Here is a 7,043-nt window from a genome sequence, read left to right on the forward strand (position 1 = left end):
GGTGGGGTACTCTCGGAGCCCCTTCTTCGCTTTTCAGCCTCAGTGCTGGTTATCCGCGTTGTGGTCACCGATGTGCCAGATACTGCAGCTGCTCCACTAGCCCGATGCGCTTGCCCCCTCAGTCTCCTTTTTAGGGAATCGCTAATGCGTTTCTTCTTATTAGGGGACTAATTGGCTACTCCCGTTTCCAAAGCCTCACTCAGAGGGGCCGTCACATCCTCAGCTCCCGAAAAAGCTGGGGGGAAAGCCGCCGCCTGAGTAAGGCTTGTCGAAGAGACAGATTGGGATAAAAGGGTTATAATAGACCTGTTAGGTCCCAGCCCCTCCCCCCCCCCGCCAACTTCCTTTCCCCTTCACCTTTTGGTAATTTTGCAAGGGTAAGACTAATTACTCGGGGAGGTCGTCCGGTGTCCCCGAGTGGCCATTAGGACACCTTCGTAACCCCTAGGTGTTAAAGTGCCATGGGCACGATCACTCTACGCCCATGGCTTAGGGGGTTGGTCACATTGAGCGAGAAACTCAATGAATACCCGTTGACAGGCCACCATACCAGCCATAGGGAACATACCATAGGGAAGGTAGTAAAAACTAGATATTTAAAGATTATATTTACCTGATAATGCAAGGTATTGAACGCTTCACTTTTACAGCAAATCATGAAAAAACTCAACCATTCTGCAATGTTTTTCATGAAAATTACGGCAGCATTTATAACACCTGCAAATTGCACCAATTCTAACCAATAAGATCGTCCACAGTTACCATCTTACAGTTTCCTGATTTAAAAAGGTTGAGCACCCCAGTGAACATAAAGCGCGCTCCAAGCGTTATATCGAAAACAACCTCAGTCTTAGCTCTCGCGAAGCTTACGAAGCTCGCATAGAGCATCCTCGCTCGTAACGCTGAGAAAATATAAACAGGAGAAGAGCTGGCGAGGAGCGCATTTTCAGCTCCGCACGTATTTCGCTCTCAGTCCCTGCTTTTTTGGTAGAAAATTCATCTTATTGGCTAGGAAAAATGAAAAAATTGGTTATCATAAGGTAGAGATTTTTTAAATTGATATTTTTGGCTTTTTTGTATCAAGAAAATCTTGAATTTTTTTACAGTTTTTTGAGACATATTTTCGGTGTTTCTCATGGCGAAAAAATTTTTTCTATAGATTTTTGTACAAAATACCACTTATTTACATTAAACTGGGAAAGAAGAGGGCAATGTTAAAGTTTTGCAATTATATCACTTGAGTCTTTTAATCCTGCGAGCAGATCGCTCTTGCAATATGCAGTCCCATGGTGATGGAATTCCCATGTATCGTTTTGAGGACTTATGTTCCAAATCAGCGCCATCTAGCGTTGGCCCCCGTCACTCAAAGTAAATGAACCTACAGATCCCTGACAGAAATTTTTTCTAAACTCTGCTTCCTAAAAATTCTCGTGAATATTAAATTTGGCTTAATCTCTTGTAAATTAACCATACAAATGATGAAACCTGTATTCGTAAAAAGGTTTTTTTATACGTAAAATATTTATTTAATTAATAGAAGTACAATTTTTTGTAATTCAAAGAAGCGATATCAAATATTACAATGAAGCGATAATAGTTTATAATTGTGAAGATATAAATTTCATACTCTATTGCATTATTTTTTCCACAACAAGAAAAATACTGCGAATACTGTGCATATAATAAATTATTATGAGGACAAATACTTGTTAATTTTTTTACAAATTAAAATAAACCACATAAAGTAGATTTAACTTTATTTAGAATGTTCAAAAAATATATTCTTTTTCTAAATAAAATAACAATATGATAATTAAATAATTTCCTGACTGAAAATAAGCAGTGCATAAAATTTGAAGGTTACTAATAATTGCCCATACGTAAGCTACCTAGAATTATTTAATCACAAAGGTTTGCAATGTACAATGTTCTGATTTTGTAGGTTACAGCTTTAAAAATGAAGAGACTCGATGCACTAAAAATTGAAAGACTTTTAAATTATATATTGGCAGTTGTATAAATATATACATTTTTTTAAAGCGTACATATATAGAGATGATATAAATTGTAAACAGGAAATTGCTTCTTAATCTTTAAAAATGACTTATATTTGTGTCCGTATTTATATCACCTGCAAGTTATTTGTTACTGCTTTAAAACACAGTACATATAACAATATACACACTAAAACTTTCAGACAGTGTTATACAGGGTGGACACGCTAGAGCTTACATACAATGCGAACTTGATGCTACCCGAATTGCTCAACAGCAGGGAAGAAGCCATTGCACAGGAGTATTTTCATATTTCGCGTCTTTGAAGTTGCTTCCAGTGGGCGAAGAGTGAATTTTGTTTAACGCTTATTTGCGGCAAAAAAGGTATGTTGTGAATATATAGGATATGTATTAAATAAAGTAAATAAAAAATTACATGCGTAAACTTTAAATTGACATTACCTACATTTACCTACAGCGATTAGGACAAGCACGTGAATATGAACATAACCTCGAAATAATGACAGATTGGCCCGGCATGTTTACTATACTTTAGATTGATTATTCTTCACCAAACAAATGTTTTGTGGTTTTGTATGTTTATCACTGACAGTGTCGGCAATAATAATTTAAATAATAATTACTTATTGTAAATTTAACAATTAATACTTAATAATCAGTTTAATAACTTAAACATTATTTCTGAATTTAATAATAGATTACCATTGTTTTTTTTCACAGATCGATCCTACAAGAAATACATATCATGTTTTCTCTGGACCTCATCTCAAAACTTGGTTTTATTAGTCACTGAAATGAATTAAAACTCGCTGAGGTTAGGAGTGTATCAGTACTAAATCTAGAAGAGAAATTTCAAGCAGGAATTTTCATTCCAATTTTAAAAAAATTTGTTTATTTTCGAACTTGATATATCTGGATATGATTTTAAAACTGGCTTTTGATCAGCAACTAAAATCAATTTTAAGTCATTTTGATGGTATTCGTATATCAAAAGAAAATTCTCTTAGCAATTTTTCTAGTCGGGATTTTAATACATAAAGTTTTTAGGGACTTCTTTATTTTTGAAAATGTTTTCTCTGGACTTTTTGGATTTTCCATTATTTTGTATGCTGTCAAAATTTGAAATTTTGATTTTTCAAGAAGATTCAAAAAGTTGTTGATTGAAAAAATGGCCGCGGTTCAGTGTGAACGCGCTTTATCGGGTAGCAGCTTCTAACGCGTATAATCACCGGTCGGGTGCTACGGAATCCTTATTGTGGTGGTGGTGAGTGTGGAAATGGAGGGAAGAAGGCTTAGTGATAATAGGTTTGTGTCGGGCAAAGGTAATCTCATCGATAAGGCCATTCCTAAATCCCAGTGGAAAAGAGGTTATAATCAGGCATGGTTGAAGAAGCTGAGAAGCGGGCGGAGGAGAAGGCGATATCGGAGACATCTAGCGGCAACAGTGTCGATAAAGAAGGGAACGCTAATAACCCGTCGACAACAGCCGAAAAAAAGGCAGGGGTAGACCACGCAAGGACGCAGTGCCGGGAGATGTTGCCAAATGTACGATTCGAGACAAAACAGCTGCGACAAATACACTTGACGGATGCTGGGGAACTGGCCCATTAGTTGCTAAACAACCAGCAACAGCAGACCCGGACTCAGCCTTCGAGTACTCAGGTGCCGAGGAGCGGCATCTTGAAAAGGATGCAGACATTTTCAAAGCGAGATGGAGGCTCTCAAGATCGCCAGTAGAACGTAAGGATAAGGCAATTATGGTAGATGAGATGAAGAAGGGGCTGAGTGAGAACAAAAGTGCAGTGAGCCAAACGGAAGAGCCGGAAAGAAGCGAAATGGGGAGTGATGTGTCAGGGGGCGGCAGCTATTATGGCGAATCGTTAAAGAGGGATACATTGAGAGAACATCCAGGAGACAGGCGAAAACACAAAATAGCAAAAGTAGGCTATCAGAGAATGTGGATCGATGGCACGTGTCTAGTCTGGGAGGAACTTGAAGGAGAATTAAGCTTAAAAAAATACGTAGAGAGGCGGGAAGAAATCTCATTTCGAGACGGACGGCGAGGAAGAACAGACAGCTGGTGAACTGTGCGTAGTACAATGGAATGATGAGGGCTTGGTGAACGTGTGGAAGAACCGCTACCTATGGAAAGGGGCTGAAGTTGTCGTATTTCAAGAAACGTTCTTAGAAAAAATGAGAATGGCAAAGTGAATGGATAGTTTAGACAAAGATTTCACTTAGCATAATAAAGCAGCCACCAAAGAACATAAGAAAGGCAGAGAGGCCGGCGGACAGATAATGGGCATAAGGAGGGATCTAAAGGCGACTAGGAAAGTGCAGGAGTAGGAGTACGGGCTCATACTGGAAATAACTAGAAATAATACCGAAGATAACTATGCCATTATCAGAGGATATAATAATAAACCATCAAAACTAAAACACTTCCTAGAGAAGCTAGGAGACAGACTGGAAAAATTAAAGGGATCTACTACGAAAGTGATTGTGGCTGGCGACCTTAACGCAAAAATAGGAGCAGAACAAGGAGTGGCGGATTGCGGCTTAGACGACGATTTAGAGATACAGGAAAGGAAATCCGAAGATAGAAAGTTGAGAAGTGAGGGCAAACTCCAATTAGGATGGTGTGAGAAGAGGGCAATGATTGTCATGAATGACAGAGGAGTAGGGGATGAAGATGGAAGAATAACCAGTCTAGGCTACGGTGGCGGGCTTGGTGGGGTGTTGGATCTGATCGTCATGAAAGTGGAAGAGATAAAGGTCGTCCCTGACTGGTTCATTGGCTTACGTGTAGCGGCGCAAGAAGGCTCGGAACACTTTCCCGTCTTCTACAGATTAAGATGGGGATATAGAAATGAGGGAAAAATAAAAAGCAGAATAGGCTCGCGGAAGGTAAAATAGAGGAAAAAAAAAGGCAGAACAATTTAGGGAAGAGTGGCTGCGATTGTGGCATGAACGGAGTAGATTAAATCAGGACCCGGAACAGAGATGGGATGGTTAAACCGAATCAATCAACAAAGCCGCCGAAATAACGAACATGTTAGCAAAAGAAGGCACCGGCCACATCCGGGAAGAAAGCTGGGACACAAGTGAATATAGGATAATGAGACGAAAATTGTTTAAACTGCTACACAAATTTAGGAAACAGAGAGACTAGAACAACAAGCGGGAGTACCTGAAATGTAAAAAGGAATTAGTACAACTGAGGCTGAACCTAATCAAGAAATGGCTAGATGAAAAGCAAGAACAGGTGGCTAGAAGTTCTAATATTGTGGAGTGGTGGAAAGCAATGAATTCGTTCAGAAGAAAGAAGAAAGCGGCGTGCTGAAAGAATGAATGGCTGAAAGAATGGAAGAAGAATTAAAGCCCATGATATCCAAAGATGACCCCAGCTAAGCATCGGATCTGGATCGCCTAATGGAATCAGTCGTCCACGAAGGGGCGGAAGAGTAGGGCTACAAGGGAGTCTGAATGCACCGATATGTAAAGAAGAAGTTGAAAAATCCTTGCAATTGATGAAAGCAAATAAAGCTGCAGGAGAAGATGGCATGCAAGCGAAATTCCTAAAACACTTACCTGAAAAGGGGCAGGAGGAGCTCGTACAGATAATTTAAGATTTGTAGCAAAAGGAAAAATTAATTGAAAGATGGCGCACATCTACAATCTTCCCAGTACACAAGAAAGACGACGAAGGAGCAACAAACAACTACAGAGGGATCTCTTTGCTGGACACAGACTATAAAATCCTAGCATCTGTGATGGCTAAAGGATTAAGCCACTAAATAGAAAAAGAAAATAAATTAACAGAAGCGCAGGGAGGCTTCAGACCTGGCGCAGGGGCTATGGATCAGGTGTTCGTACTGAATACAGTGGTGGGCAACAGATAAAAAAATAAAGGAGGGAAAGTATATGCTGCATTTATTGACTTTAAAAAGGTTTTCGATAAAGTAAATTGAGGGAAACTATGGGATAAGATGGAGAATAGGGGATTAAAGGAAGATTTTTAAAAATAACAAAGGAAATATACAAAACCACCTGGAATAAGGTGATAACTAACGAAGGACTAACAGATAAATTTAAAACTGGAATAGGCGTTATGCAGGGCTGCCCATTAAGTCCTATACTATTTAACAAATATATCAACGACCTGGAACTAGAACTGAAAACAAGAGGGGAGGGCGGCTCGTGTATAGGGCCAGGCTCTGGTGTGAAAATTGTTGCCCTGCTAGATGCTGATGATGTAGTACGAGTTGCTGAAAATGGGAAAGATTTAGATAAAATGCTGAGGACCCTAGAAAAGTGGACAAAAGATAACATGATGGAAATGAACGTTGAAAAAGAATATAATGATCTTCAAAAACTGCAGCAGGAGGAAAACGGAGAGCTGGATATACAAGGGCAATAAAATAGGATTAGTCAACGAATTTTTATACCTGGGCTTCTGGTTTACGACCAGAAACAAATACAATACCTATGTGAGAAAGGTGGCTGGAAAAACGCAACAAATGATCAACAAGGTGTGGGGGGAGACACACAGGGCGGGGATCTCGGATTAAAAATGGATTTAAAATGGGACTGGGGCAGAAGAAAAATCAGCGGGCAAGTTCCTGAGCAAGCTAAGTAAGCTGGACACAAACCGATGGCCTAGAAAATGCTTGCGAGAAGAACTAAGAAATATAAAAAACAATAACCCATCCGAATGAGGCAAGGCATTTAAGATGGCTTTAAATAATACAGGAGACGGTGAAATAATAAACGTGCTGTATGCGGAGTCCCCAATAGAAGAGATTGAGGAGAGGCTTTCCTTACAGGACAGCATTATGGAAGAACAGGACCCACAGAAGTGTTGGGCAGGAATTGATAAGTCCAGCTTCTGCAGCAATTATCAAGAAATATTGAAAGTGAACAGACAGTGACAGGCGGTTCACTATTCATGAAATCGCTTTACAGGTGGGCATTAGCTATGGAAGCGCTCAAACAATCATTAAAAATCATCTTGGTTTCAAAAAAATC

The sequence above is a fragment of the Belonocnema kinseyi genome, chromosome 3, assembly GCF_010883055.1.
Source record: "Belonocnema kinseyi isolate 2016_QV_RU_SX_M_011 chromosome 3, B_treatae_v1, whole genome shotgun sequence".
In the NCBI taxonomy this organism is placed as follows: Eukaryota; Metazoa; Arthropoda; class Insecta; order Hymenoptera; family Cynipidae; genus Belonocnema; species Belonocnema kinseyi.